Consider the following 15,540-nt stretch of genomic DNA (forward strand, 5'->3'; position numbering starts at 1 on the left):
GGATAATGGGGAAAATTTGGGGAAAATTGGGAAAAATTGGAGGGAATTGGTGGAAAATTGGGGAAATTTTGGGGAAAATTGGGGGGAAAAATTTGGGGGAAAATTGGGAAAATTTGGGGGAAGTTTGGGGGAAAGTTTGGGAGCATTTGGGGGGAAATTTGTGGAAATTGGGGGAAATTGGGGGAAAATTGGGGAAAATGTTGGTTGGGGAAATTGGGAGAGATTTGGGGGATTTTGGGAAATTTGAGGAAATTTGGGGGAATTTGGGGAAATTTTGGGGGAATTTGGGGGAATTTGGGGAAATTTTGGGGGAATTTGGGGAAATTTGGGGGAAATTTGGGGGGAATTTGGGGGACGCTGGGGGAGGGGCGGGGCTGAGCCTCTCCCCTGCGCAGGTGCGGGCCGCGATGGCGCCGAGCACCGGCCAGGACAGGTGAGACGGGCGGGGCGGTGACGTCATCGAGGCAGCTGACGTCACGGGGGCAGTGACGTCATCAGTGACGCTGCTGACCCCGCCCCTCCCGCTGCAGAGCCGGCGAAGACGGAGTGGGACAGGTTCGAGTACGGTGAGTGGGGGAGGGGGCCAGGTGTGCCCAGGTGTGCCCCAGGGTGTGCCCCAGGTGTGCCCAGGTGTGCCCCAGGTGTGCCCAGGTGTGCCCCAGGTGTGCCCAGGTGTGCCCCAGGTGTGCCCAGGTGTGCCCCAGGTGGGCCCCCAGGTGTGCCCCAGGTGTGCCCAGGGTGTGGGCCCAGGTGTGCCCCAGGTGTGCCCAGGTGTGCCCAGGTGTGCCCCAGGTGTGCCCCAGGTGTGCCCCAGGTGTGCCCAGGTGTGCCCAGTGTGCCCAGGTGTGCCCAGGTGTGCTCAGGGTGTGCCCAGGTGTGCCCCCAGGTGTGCCCAGTGTGCCCAGGTGTGCCCAGGATGGGTTCAGGTGTGCCCCAGGTGTGCCCAGGTGTGCCCCAGGTGTGCCCAGGGTGTGCCCAGGTGTGCCCAGGTGGGCCCCAGGTGGGGCCCAGGTGTGCCCAGGTGTGCCCAGGTGTGCCCAGGATGGGTTCAGGTGTGCCCCAGGTGTGGCCCAGGTGTGCCCCAGGTGTGCCCAGGTGTGTCCCAGGTGTGCCCAGGTGGGCCCACAGGTGGGCCCAGGTGTGCCCCAGGTGTGCCCAGGTGTGCCCCAGGTGTGCCCAGGTGTGCCCCAGGTGTGCCCCAGGTGTGCCCAGGTGTGCCCAGGTGTGCCTGCCAGGTGTGCCCAGGTGTGCCCCAGGTGTGCCCAGGTGTGCCCAGGTGTGCCCAGGATGGGTTCAGGTGTGCCCCAGGTGTGCCCAGGTGTGCCCCAGGTGTGCCCAGGTGTGCCCAGGTGTGCCCAGGTGGGCCCCAAGGTGGGCCCAGGTGTGCCCAGGTGTGCCCAGGTGTGCCCAGGATGGGTTCAGGTGTGCCCCAGGTGTGCCCAGGTGTGCCCGGGTGTGCCCAGGTGTGCCCCCAGGTGTGCCCAGGGTGTGCCCCAGGTGTGCCCAGGGTGGGTTCAGGTGTGCCCCTGGTGGTGCCCAGGTGTGCCCCGGGTGTGCCCAGGTGTGGCCCCTGGTGTGCCCAGGTGTGCCCAGGTGTGATCAGGTGTGCCCCAGGTGTGCCCAGGGTGGGTTCAGGTGTGCCCCTGGTGTGCCCAGGTGTGCCCCAGGTGTGCCCCAGGTGTGCCCAGGATGGGTTCAGGTGTGCCCCCAGGTGTGCCCAGGTGTGCCCAGGTGTGCCCAGGTGTGCCCCAGGTGTGCCCAGGTGCGCCCCAGGGTGTGCCCAGGTGTGCCCCAGGTGTGCCCAGGGTGTGCCCAGGTGTGCCCCAGGTGTGCCCCAGGTGTGCTCAGGTGTGCCCAGGTGTGCCCCAGGTGTGCCCAGGTGTGCCCAGGTGTGCCCCAGGTGTGCCCAGGTGTGCCCCAGGTGTGTCCCAGGTGTGCCCAGGTGTGCCCCAGGTGTGCCCAGGTGTGCCCAGGTGTGCCCCGGTGTGCCCAGGGTGGGTTCAGGTGTGCCCAGGTGTGGGTTTTGGGGTCTCACCTGTCCCAGGTGTGGATTTTGGGGTGGTTTTTGGGGTGTTTTTGGGGTCTCACCTGTCCCAGGTGTGGGTTTGGGGTCTCACCTGTCCCAGGTGTGGGTTTGGGGTCTCACCTGTCCCAGGTGTGGGGTTTTGGGGTGGTTTTTGGGGGTGGTTTTTGGGGTCTCACCTGTCCTGTCCCAGATTACGACTCTCTGCGCCTCGGGGGTCTCATCGTGGCCGGGGATTTTCTTCGTGCTCGGGATCCTCCTCATCCTCAGTGAGAGACACAAAATACCCCCCAAAATATCCCCAAAAATACCCCCAAAAAACACCTCCCAAAATATCCCAAAAATATCCCAAAAATATCCCCAAAATATCCCCAAAATATCCCCAAAATATCCCAAAAATATCCCAAAATATCCCCCAAAAATATCCCCAAAATATCCGCCAAAATATCCCCCAAAATTATCCCCAAAATATCCCCAAAAATATCCCCAAAATATCCAAAAAAATCACAAAAATATCCCAAAAATATCCCCCAAAATCCCCCAAAATATCCCCAAAAATATCCCCAAAACCACCCCCAAAATATCCCGCAACATCCCCAAAATATCCCCAAAATATCCCGAAACATCCCCAAAATATCCAAAAATATCCCCAAAATATCCCCAAAAATATCCCAAATAATCCCCAAAATATCCCCAAAATAAACAAAAAATATCCCAAAAAATATCCCAAAATATCCCCAAAAATATCCCCAAAAATATCCAAAAATATCCCAAAAATATCCCCAAAATGTCCCAAAATATCCCAAAATATCCCCAAAATATCCCAAAATATCCGCAAAAATATCCCCAAAATATCCCCCCAAAATATCCCCAAAAATATCCCCAAAATCCCCCCAAATATCCCCAAAAATATCCCAAAATATCCCAAAATATCCCAAAATGATCCCCAAAAATATCCCCAAAATATCCCCAAAATATCCCCAAAAATATCCCCAAAACCACCCCCAAAATATCCCCAAAAATATCCCCCAAAATCCCCCCAAATATCCCCAAAAATATCCCCAAAATATCCCAAATATATCCCCAAAAATATCCCCAAAATCCCCCCAAATATCCCAAAAATATCCCAAAAATATCCCAAAATATCCCAAAATATCCCCAAAAATATCCCCCAAAATCCCCCCAAATATCCCCAAAAATATCCCCAAAAACATCCCCAAAAAATCCCCAAAATATCCCAAAAATATCCCCAAAATATCCCAAAATATCCCAAAATGATCCCCAAAAATATCCCCCAAAAATATCCCCAAAAATCCCCCAAAATATCCCAAAAATCCCCCAAAATATCCCAAAATATCCCCAAAATATCCCCAAAAATATCCCGAAAAATATCCCCAAAATATCCCCCAAAATTCCCCAAAAATATCTCCAAAAATATCCCAAAAATATCTCCAAAATATCCCAAAATATCCCCAAAAATATCCCCAAAATATCCCAAAATATCCCAGAATATCCCAAAAATATCCCCAAAATATCCCCTAAATATCCCAAAATATCCCAGAATATCCCAAAAATATCCCAAAATATCCCCTAAATATCCCCAAAAACATCCCCAAAACATCCTCAAAATATCCCAAAAATATCCCCAAAATATCCTCAAAATATCCCCAAAATATCCCAAAATATCCCCAAAATATCCCCAAATATCCCCAAAAAATATCCCCAAAATATCCCAAAATATCCCAAAAATATCCCGCAAAACCACCCCCAAAATATCCCCAAAATATCCCCCAAAATATCCCAAAAATATCCCAAAATATCCCCAAAATATCACAAAAAAGATCCCAAAATATTCCAAAAAATCCCCAAAATTATCCCAAAATCCTTAAAAATCGTCCCAAAATTATCCCAAATTCCCCCCAAACATCCCCAAAATATTCCCAAAATATCCCAAAATATCCCAAAATGATCCCCAAAAATATCCCCAAAAATATCCCCAAAAATATCCCCAAAACCACCCTCAAAATATCCCCAAAAATATCCCCAAAATATCTCCAAAATATCCCAAAATATCCCAAAATATCCCAAAATATCCCCAAAAATATCCCCAAAATATCCCCCAAAAAATCCCCAAAATATCCCCAAAATATCCCCAAAAATATCCCCAAAATATCCCCAAAATATCCCCAAAAATATCCCCAAAATATCCCCAAAATATCCCAAAATATCCCCAAAATATCCCCCAAAAACATCCCAAATAACCCAAAAATATCCCAAAATATCCCAAAATATCCCAAAAATATCCCAAAATATCCCAAAATATCCCAAAATATCCCCAAAAATATCCCAAAAATATCCCAAAAATATCCCAAAATATCCCAAAATATCCCAAAATATCCCCAAAATATCTCAAAATCCCCAAAATATCCCCAAAATATCCCAAAAATAAACAAAAAATATCCCCAAAATATCCCAAAAATAAACAAAAAATATCCCCAAAATATCCCAAAAATATCCCCAAAATATCCCAAAATATCCCAAAATTATCCCCAAAAAACATCCCCCAAAACATCCCAAAATATCCCCAAAAACATCCCAAAAACATCCCCAAATACCCAAAATATCCCCAAAATATCCCAAAATATCCCAAAATATCCCAAAATATCCCCAAAATATCCCCAAAAATATCCCAAAAACATCCCAAAAACATCCCAAAACATCCCCAAAATATCCCAAAATATCCCCAAAATATCCCCAAAATATCCCCAAAATTATCCCAAAATATCCCAAAAATATCCCAAAAATATCCCAAAAATATCCCCAAAATATCCCAAAATATCACAAAAAATATCCCAAAATATTCCAAAAATCCCCAAAATTATCCCAAAATCCCCAAAAATCATCCCAAAATTATCCCAAATTCCCCCCAAACATCCCCAAAATATCCCAAAATATCCCCAAAATATCCCAAAATATCCCAAAATATCCCAAAATATCCCAAAATATCCCCAAAAATATCCCCATAAATATCCCCCAAAATATCCCCAAAATATCCCCATAAATATCCCCAAAATATCCCCAAAATATCCCCAAAAATATCCCCAAAATATCCTAAAAATATCACAAAAATATCCCAAAAATATCCCCAAATATCCTAAAAATATCCCAAAAAATCCCCAAAAATATCCCAAAAATATCCCAAAATATCCCAAAATATCCCAAAACATCCCAAAACATCCCCAAAAAATATCCCAAAATATCCCAAAATATCCCCAAAATATCCCAAAAATATCCCCAAAAATATCCCCATAAATATCCCCAAAATATCCCCAAAATATCCCCAAAAATATCCCCAAAATATCCCAAAATTATCCCCTAATTATCCCAAAATATCCCCAAAAGTATCCAAAAATATCCCAAAAACATCCCCAAAATATCCCAAAAATATCCCAAAAATCCCCCAAATTATCCCAAAATATCCCAAAAATATCCCCAAAATATCCCAAAATATCCCCAAAATATCCAAAAATATCCCCAAAATATCCCAAAAAATGTCCCAAAATATCCCAAAAATATCCCAAAAATATCCCCAAAATATCCCAAAATATCCCCAAAAAATCCCAAAATATCCCCAAAATATCCCAAAATATCCCAAAAATATCCCAAAAATATCCCCAAAATATCCCAAAATATCCCAAAATATCCCAAAATATCCCAAAAATATCCCAAAATATCCCCAAAAATATCCCAAAAACATCCCAAAAAATCCCAAAAATATCCCAAAAATATCCCCAAAATATCCCAAAATATCCCCCAAAAAATCCCCAAAAATATCCCCCAAATTATCCCCAAAAATATCCAAGAAATATCACAAAAAAGATCCCAAAATATTCCAAAAAATCCCCAAAATTATCCCAAAATCCCTAAAAATCATCCCAAAATTATCCCAAATTCCCCCCAAATATCCCCAAAATATTCCCAAAATATTCCCTCAAATATCCCCAAAATTCCCCAAAATTCTCCCCAAAATTCTCGCCAAAAATCTCCGAAAGATTCCTAAAAAATGCCCCCAAATCTCCCAAAACTGATCCCAAAAATCTCCCCAAAAATCCCAAAATTGCCCCAAAAAATTCCCCCAAAAACATCCCAAAATCCACCGAAAAAATCCCAAAATGTCCCAAAAATTCCCTAAAATCCCCCGAAAAATCCCAAAATATCCCCCAAAAAATATCCCAAAAATATCCCAAAAATATCCCAAAAATATCCCAAAAAATCCCCAAAATGTTCCTTAAAATTCCCCCCAAAATCCCGAAATATTCCAAAATCGTATTCCAAAAATATCCCCAAAAATTCAAAAAAAAAAATCCCAAAATCCCCAAAATATCCCAAAAAATTCCCCAAAATTCCCCCAAAATATTCCCTCAAATCTCCCCAAAATTCCCCCAAAATTCTCCCAAAATCTCTCCAAAATTCCCCCAAAAATCTCCCAAAATTCCCCCAAAATTCCCCCAAAATTCCCCCAAAATTCCCCCAAAAATCTCCGAAAGATTCCTTAAAAAATCCCCCAAATGTCCCAAAATATCCCGAAAATCTCCCCAAAAATCATCCCCAAATTCTCCCAAAAATCTCCGAAAGATTCCCTAAAAAATGCCCCAAATATCCCAAAACTGATCCCAAAAACCTCCCCAAAAATCCCCAAAATCAGTCCCAAAAAATTCCCCCAAAAAATCCCAAAATGTCCCAAAAATTCCCCAAAATCCCCCGAAAAATCCCAAAATATCCCCAAAAAATATCCCAAAAATATCCCAAAAATGTCCCAAAAATATCCCAAAATTATCCCAAAATCCCCCCAAAATATCCCAAAATATTCACCCCAAAATCCCCAAATATATCCCAAAATATCACAAAAAATATCCCCAAAAATTCCAAAAATCCCAAAAAATTATCCCAAAATATCCCCAAGAAATATCCCAAAAATATCCCAAAAATATCCCAAAAATATCCCAAAAATGTCCCAAAAATGTCCCAAAAATCCCCAAAATGTTCCTTAAAATTCCCCCCAAAATCCCGAAATATTCCAAACTCGTATTCCAAAAATATCCCCAAAAATTCAAAAAAAAAAAACATCCAAAATTCCCCCAAATTTTCCCAAAAAATTCCACCAAAATTCACCCAAAATATTCCCTCAAAATTCCCCCAAATTCTCCCAAAATTCCCCCCAAAATTCCCCCAAAATCTCTCCCAAAATTCCCCAAATTCCCCAAAATTCCCCCAAAATTCCCCAAAAATCTCCGAAAGATTCCCTAAAAAATCCCCCAAATGTCCCAAAATATCCCAAAAATCTCCCCAAAAATCATCCCCAAATTCTCCCAAATTCCCCCAAAATATTCCCTCAAATCTCCCCAAAATTCCCCCAAAATTGATCCCAAAATTCCCCCAAAATTCTCCCCAAATTCCCCCAAAATTCCCCAAAAAATCCCAAAATTGCCCCCAAAAATTCCCCCAAAAATCCCCCAAAATTTTCTCCCCAAAATTCCCAAATTTTTCCCAAATTTTTCCCAAATTCCCAGCAGGGACCCCCAGTCCCTCCCAGTATAAACCAGTTCCCTCCCAGTTCCCCTCCCCGTCACTCCCAGTTCCCCTCCCAGTACAAACCAGTACCCCCCAGTTACCCTCCAATCTCATCCCAGTCTGTCCCAGTCCAAACCAGTAACTCCCAGTCCCTCCCAGTCCCTCCCAGTCCAAACCAGTTTGTCCAGTTCCCTCCCAGTATAAACCAGTAACCCCCAATCCCTTCCCAGTCCCTCCCAGTATAAACCAGTTCCCTCCCAGTCCCTCCCAATCCCCTCCCAGTCCCTCACAGTCCCTCACAGCTTGTCCCAGTTCATCCCAGTCCCTCCCAGTCCATCCCAGTCCCTCCCAGTCCCTCCCAGTCCATCCCAGTCCCTCCCAGTCCCTCCCAGTCCCTCCCAGTCCATCCCAGTCTGTCCCAGTTCCCCCCACTGACGCCCCTCCCCCCCCCCAGGTCGCCATTGCCGCTGCAAGTTCGACCAACAGCCCAAGTAACTGGGGATACTGGTTTATACTGGGAGGGACTGGGGGGGACTGGGAGGGGACTGGGAGGAACTGGGGGATACTGGTTTATACTGGTTTATACTGGGAGGGGAACTGAGACAAGCTGGGAGGGAACTGGGGATGGGATTGTGGGAACTGGTTTATACTGGGAGGGAACTGGGAATGGGTTTGTGGGTACTGGTTTATACTGGGAGGGACTGGGAATGGGTTTGTGGGTACTGGTTTATACTGGGAGGGACTGGGAATGGGTTTGTGGGTACTGGTTTATACTGGGAGGGACTGGGAATGGGTTTGTGGGTACTGGTTTATACTGGTTTATACTGGGAGGGACTGGGGGGGACTGGGGATACTGGTTTGTACTGGTTTGTACTGGTTTGTTCTCGGGGGGGACTGGGAGGAGGGTTGGGAAGCACTGGGGGGGGCGTTACTGGTTCGAACTGGTCTGGAACTGGTGTACTGGTTTAACTGGTTTGTACTGGTTTAACTGGTTTGTACTGGTTCTAACTGGTTTGTACTGGTTCTAACTGGTCTGTACTCATTCACACTGGTCTGTGCTGGTTCTAACTGGTTTGTACTGGTTTTACTGGCCTCTAACTGGTCTGTACTGGTCCATACTGGTCCGTACTGGTCCATACTGGTCCGTACTGGTCCATACGGGTCCGTACTGATCCGTACTGGTTTATACTGGTCTCTAACTGGTCCATACTGGTCCATACTGGTCCATACTGGTCCGTACTGGTCTATACTGGTTCATACTGGTCCGTACTGGTCCGTACTGGTCCGTACCGGTCCATACTGGTCCATACTGGTCCCTACTGGTCCGTACTGGGTCCATACTGGTCCATACTGGTCCGTACTGGTCCATACTGGTCCGTACCGGTCCCTACTGGTCTCTAACTGGTCCTTACTGGTCCGTACTGGTCCGTACTGGTCTCTAACTGGTCCGTACTGGTCTCTAACTGGTCCATACTGGTCTGTACTGGTCCATACTGGTCCCTACTGGTCCCGTAACTGGTCCGTACTGGTCCCAGGACGGGGGAGCCGGACGAGGCCGAGGGCGCGCTGCGGCAATCGATGAGGCGTGAGTGGGGGAGGGGCAGCGACCCCGGAAGGGCCCAAAATCCCCAAAATCCCAAAATTCCCCCCAAAATCCCCAAAATCCCCAAAAATCCCAAAATTCCCCGAAATTCCCCCGAAAAATCCCCCAAAATCCCCCAAAATCCCCTTCAGAAACCCCAAAATTTCCCTGAAATTCCCCCAATTCCCCCAAAATTCCCTTCCAGAACCCCCAAAATTCCCTGAAAATCCCCAAATCCCCCAAATTCCCACGAAGTTCCCCCAAAATCCCCCAAAATTCCCCAAAATCCCCAAAATTCCCCCACAAAATTCCCTGAAAATCCCAAATTTCCCTGAAATTCCCACAAATTTCCCCCCAAAATCCCCCAAATTCCCCTACAAAATTCCCTGAAAATCCCCAAATTCCCCAAAATCCCAAAATCCCCAAATCCCCAAATTCCCCAAAATCCCAAAATCCCCAAATCCCCAAATTCCCCCAAAATCCCCCAAAATTCCCTGAAAATCCCCAAATCCCCCAAATTCCCACAAATTTCCCCCCAAATCCCCCAAAATTTCCCAAATTCCCCCCAAATTCCCCCCAAAATTCTCCAAAATCTCCAAAATTCCCCAAAATTCCCCCCAAAATCCCCCAAAAACTTTCCGAAATTTTCCCAAATTCCCCCAAGTCCCCCCAAAATTCCCCCGGATTTCCCCAAATCCTCCAAAATTCTCGAGGATTTCCCCCAAATTCCCATAAAATCAAAACCCATCCCTTGATCCCCCAAATTCTCCTGGAATTCCCCAAATCCCCCCAAACTTTCCCCAAAATTTCCCCAAAATTCACCTGAGTTCCTCCAAATTGCCCAAATTCGCCCCAAATTTCCCCCAAATTCTCCAAATTTTCCCAAAATTTCCCCCAATTTCCCCCAAATTCCTCCCAATTCCTCCAAATTTCCCAAATTTCCCCCCAATTTCCCCAAAGTCCCCCCCAAAGTCCCCCCAAATTTTCTCAAAATTTTCCCAAATTTCTCAAAATTTCCCCCAATTTCCCCAAAATCCTCAAAATTCTCCCCAATTTCCCCCAAAATCCCCCAAAATTTTCCCAAATTCCCCCAAATTTCCCCAAATTCCCCCAAATTTTCCCAATTCTCCCAAATTTCCCCAAATTTCCCAAATTTCCCCAAATTTCCCAAATTTCCCCAAATTCTCCCAAAATTTCCCCAATTTACCCCGAACTTCTCAAAATTTTCCCAAATTTCCCCAAATTCCCCCAAATTTTCCCAATTCTCCCCAAATGTTCCCAAATCCCCCCAAATTTTCCTGAAATTTCCCCAAATTTCCCCAAATTCCCCAAAATTTCCCCAAAATTCACCCGGGTTCCTCCAAATTGCCCAAATTCCCCAAATTTCCCCCAAATTTTACCAAAATTTCCCTCAATTTCCCCCAAATTCCTCCCAATTCCCCCAATTTCCCCCAATTTCCCCAAAATCCCCAAAATTCTCCCAATTTACCACAATTTCCCCCCAAATTTCCGCAAAGTTTCTCAAAATTTCCCCAAATTTCCCCCAAATTTCCCTCAAAATCCTCAAAATTCCCCCAATTTCCCCCAAAATCCCCCAAAATTTTCCCAAATTTTCCCAAATTTCCCAAATTTTCCTGTAATTTCCCCAAATTTCCCAAATTGCCCCAAATTTCCCTGAAATTTCCCCAAATTTCCCCCAAATTCCCCCAATTCTCCCCAAAATCCCCCAAAATTTTCACAAATTTCCCCAAATTTCCCCAAATTTCCCCAAATTTCCCCAAATTTCCCCCAATTTTTGCCCCAAATTTCCCCCAAATTTTCCTGAAATTTCCCCAAAATTCCCCCAATTTCCCCCAAAATCCCCCAAAATTTTCACAAATTTCCCCAAATTCCCCCAAATTTTCCCAATTTTTACCCAAATTTCCCCAAATTTCCCCCAATTTTTGCCCCAAATTTCACCAAATTTCCCTGAAATTTCCCCAATTTCCCCCAATTCTCCCCAAAATTTCCCCAAATTTCCCCAAATTTCCCCAAATTCCCCCAAATTTCCCCAAATTTTCCCAATTTTTTGCCCCAAATTCTCCCCAAATCCCCCCAATTCTCCCATCTCTCCTCAGGTCTCTCCACCCGCATGAGATGAAATTTTGGGATCCCCGAAATTCCGGCCGGACGGAGCCGCCGCACCCCAAAACCCCAAAATCCCCAAAATCCCCCCAAAATCCCCCCCAAATCCCCCCAAAATCCCCAAAAAACCCAAAAATCCCCCAAAAAACCCCAAAAAATCCCAAAAATCCCCAAAAATTAAAAAAAAATACCCCAAAATCCCCCAAAAATCCCCACCCTAGACAGCCCAAAATCCCAAAATTCCCAAAATCCCAAATCCTGACCCCAAAAATCCCCAAAAATTAAAAAAAAAATCCCAAAAAATCCCAAACAAATCCCCAAAATCCCAAACTCTGACCCCAAAAATCCCAAATCCCCACCCTAAAAATGCCCAGATTTGACCCAAAATCCCAAATTCCGACCCCAAAAATCCCCAAAATCCCCAAAATTCCCCAAAAATCCCCAAAAATCCCCAAAATCCCCCAAAATCCCAAATCCTGACCCCAAAAATCCCCAAATTTCACCCAAATTCCCAAATCCCCACCCCCAAAATCCCAAAAAATCCCCCAAAATCCCAAATCCCGACCCCAAGAACCCCCAAAAAACCCAAAAAATCCCCAAATTCCCAAAAATCCCAAAAATCCCAAAAAATCCCAAAAAAATCCCAAATCCTGACCCCAAGAATACCAAAAAATCCCCAAAAAATCCCCCAAAAAATCCCCAAAATCCCCCAAAATCCCAAATCCTGACCCAAAAATCCCAAAAATCCCAAAAAATCCCCCAAAAATCCCAAATCCTGACCCAAAAATCCCAAAAATCCCCAAAAATCCCCCAAAATCCCAAATCCTGACCCGAAAATCCCAAAAATCCCAAAAAACCCCCCCAAAATCCCAAATCCTGACCCAAATTCCCTAAATTTCCCCCCAAAATCCCAAATTTTCCCAAATCTCCCCAAATTTCCCCCAAAATCCCCAAATAAAGGAAGCCCCGTTCGGTCCTGGTGCCGAAATTTGGGGATTTTTGGGTTCAGGATTTGGGATTTTTTGGGATATTTTGGGATATTTTGGTAATTTTTTGGATTTTTGGGGATATTTTGGGATTTTTTGGGGATTTTTTGGGATTTTTTTGGGATTTTTAGGGTCAGGATTTTGGATTTTTGGGGGGGATTTTAGGGGATTTTGGGAATTTTGGCGTCAGGATTTGGGATTTTGGGATATTTTGGGATTTTTTGGGATTTTTTGGGATTTTTTGGGATTTTTGGGGGATTTTTAGGGTAAGGATTTGGGATTTTTTGGGGATTTTCTTGGATTTTGGGGAATTTGGGGATTTTGGGGGGATTTTGGGGATTTGGGGGGGATTTTTGGGATTTTGGGGATTTTTGGGGTCAGGATTTGGGATTTTTGGGGGGATTTTGGGGATTTTTGGGGATTTTTGGGGGATTTTTTGGGATCTTTTGGGGACTTTTTGGGATTTTTGGGGTCAGGATTTGGGATTTTTTGGGATATTTTGGGATATTTTGGTAATTTTTTGGATTTTTGGGATATTTTGGGATTTTTTGGGGATTTTTGGGGATTTTTTGGGGATTTTTAGGGTCAGGATTTGGGATTTTTGGGATATTTTGGGGTTTTTTTTGGGATTTTTTGGGATTTTTTGGGATTTTTAGGGTCCGGATTTGGGATATTTGGGGGATTTTTTTGGATTTTGGGGAATTTGGGGATTTTTGGGATTTTTGGGGATTTTTTTGGATTTTGGGGAATTTGGGGATTTTTTGGGGGGATTTTGGGGATTTTGGTGGATTTTTGGGATTTTGGGGATTTTGGGGGTCAGGATTTGGGATTTTTTGGGGATTTTTTTGGGTTTTGGGGATTTTTTGGTATTCTTGGGGTCAGGATTTGGGATTTTTTGGGGGATTTTTGGGAATTTTTGGGATTTTTGGGGATTTTGGGGGTCAGGATTTGGGATTTTTGGGGGATTTTGGGAATTTTTGGGATTTTGGGGATTTTGGGGGTCAGGATTTGGGATTTTTGGGGGATTTTGGGATTTTTTAGGATTTATTGGGGATTTTTAGGTGATTTTTGGGGGATTTTTGGGATTCTTGGGGTCCGAATTTGGGATTTTTGGGGGATTTTTTTTGGATTTTGGGAATTTTTGGGGATTTTTTTAGGATTTATTGGGGAATTTTTAGGGTCAGGATTTGGGATTTTGGGGGGATTTTGGGATATTTTGGGATTTTTTGGGGATTTTTGGGGATTTTTGGATATTTTGGGGATTTTTGGGATTTTTGGGGTCAGGATTTGGGATTTTTTGGGGGGGATTTGGGGGAATTTGGGGATTTTTGGGATTTTTTTGAGGAATTTTTTGGGATTTTTGGGAAATTTTTAGGGGGATTTGGGGGCTCAGGATTTGGGGTTTTCTGGGGGGATTTTGGGAATTTTGGGGAATATTTGAGGTCGGGATTTGGGATTTTGGGGAATTTTTGGGATTTTTGGGGATTTTTGGGGGATTTTTGGAATTTTTTAGGATTTTTGGGGCATTTTCGGGGTCGGGATTTGGGATTTTTGGGTTATTTTGGGATTTTTTGGGGGATTTTAGGGGAGATTTGGTGACAAATTTGGGGGATTTGGGATTTTAGGGGATTTTTGGGGGAATTCTGGGGAAATTTGGGGATTTTAGGGAATTTTGGGGAATTTTGAGGAATTTTGGGGAATTTTGAGGGGATTTTGAGGGGATTTGAAGGAAATTTTGGGATTTTGGGGATTTGGGGCAAATCTTGGGGAATTTGAGGGGGAAATTTGGGGAATTTTGGGGGGAATTTGGGAGGAAATTTTGGGGGAAATTTTGGGGAAAATTTTAAGGATTCGGGGGGAATTTCAGGAGGAAATTTGGGGAATTTTGAGGGGAATTTGGGAGAAATTTTGGGGGAAATTTTGGGAATTTTGGGGGGGGATTTTGGGGGAAATTTTGGGACTTTTTGGGGGGAATTTGTGGGGATTTTGGGGGAATTTTAGAAGAAATTTTGGGGGAATTTTAGAAGAAATTTTGGGGGAAATTTCAGGCATTTGGGGGGAATTTTACGGGGAAATTGGGAATTTTTGCAATTTCTGGGTGGATTTTGGGGGAATTTTTGGGTCTTTTTGGGGATTTGGGGAAAATTTGGGACTTTTGGGGGGAATTTGGGGATTTTTGGGAGAATTTGAAGAAATTTGGGGGGAATTTCTGGAATTTTCGGGGGAATTTGGGGAAGATTTTGGGGGAATTTGAGGGAATTTTGGGGTTTGGGGGGATTTTGGGAGGAATTTGGGGGAAAATGGGGGAAAATTTGGGGATTTTGGGGGAGTTTTGTGCCGATTTTGGGACTTTTGGGGGAAATTTGGGGAAATTTTCTGGAATTTGGAGAAATTTTGGGGGAAATTTGGGGGATTTTGGGGAAATTTGGGGGAAATTTGGAATTTTAGGGGGATTTTGTGGAATTTTGGGGGGATTTGGGGTTTTTAGGGGGATTTTTGGGGAGATATTTTTGGGGTTTTTTGTGTTTTTCTTTATTTTTGGGGGTTTTGGGTTTTTTGGGGGTTTTTGGGGTTTTTTTTTTTTGTTTTTTTGGGGTTTTTTGGGGGTTTTTTTGGGGTATTCTCGTGAATTTTGGGAGATTTTTTCCTATTTCGGGATTTTTTTTTTTGATGTATTTGGGGGTTTTTGAGTTTTTTTGCTATTTTGGGGTAGTTTAAAATATTTTGGGGCATTTTTGGGGCATTTTTGGGGGGATTTTTGTGATATTTTGGGGACATTTTTTGGGATTTTTTTCAAATTTTTGGGGCATTTTGGGGCATTTTTAGGGGACATTTTGGCGACATTTTTGGGGATTTTTGTTCTTTTTTTGGGGCATTTTTGGGGGGATTTTGGGGACATTTTTGGGGATTTTTTTTCAGTTTTTTGGAGTTTTTTGGGGCATTTTTAGGGGGCATTTTGGGGGATATTTTGGGGACATTTTTTGGGATTTTTAAAAAATTTTTTCGATATTTTGGGGCATTTTTGGGGGGGGGATTTTTGGGTGATATTTTGGGGACATTTTTGGGGAATTTTTTTCAATTTTTTGGGCCATTTTGGGGCATTTTTGGGGGGACATTTTGGGGACTTTTTTGGGATTTTTGTTCTTTTTTTGGGGGGTATTTTGGGGCATTTTTGGGGGACATTTTGGGGACATTTTTGGGGATTTTTTTTCAGTTTTTTGGAGTTTTTTGGGGCATTTTTGGGGGGCATTTTG

At 44.1% G+C, this 15,540-nt stretch overlaps 1 long non-coding RNA gene across 1 annotated transcript; it reads left to right on the forward strand.

Annotated features, from left to right (window-relative positions):
- The first annotated feature begins 462 nt into the window (after nt 1-462).
- LOC132341358 (uncharacterized) lies at nt 463-11,431 on the forward strand. Its single transcript, XR_009490157.1, has 5 exons — nt 463-566; nt 2,217-2,292; nt 8,049-8,085; nt 9,130-9,179; nt 11,294-11,431. It is a non-coding gene; the product is annotated as an uncharacterized LOC132341358 (long non-coding RNA).
- Nucleotides 11,432-15,540: the final 4,109 nt, after the last annotated feature.

The sequence above is a fragment of the Haemorhous mexicanus genome, chromosome 39 (genome assembly GCF_027477595.1).
Source record: "Haemorhous mexicanus isolate bHaeMex1 chromosome 39, bHaeMex1.pri, whole genome shotgun sequence".
NCBI lineage: Eukaryota > Metazoa > Chordata > Aves > Passeriformes > Fringillidae > Haemorhous > Haemorhous mexicanus.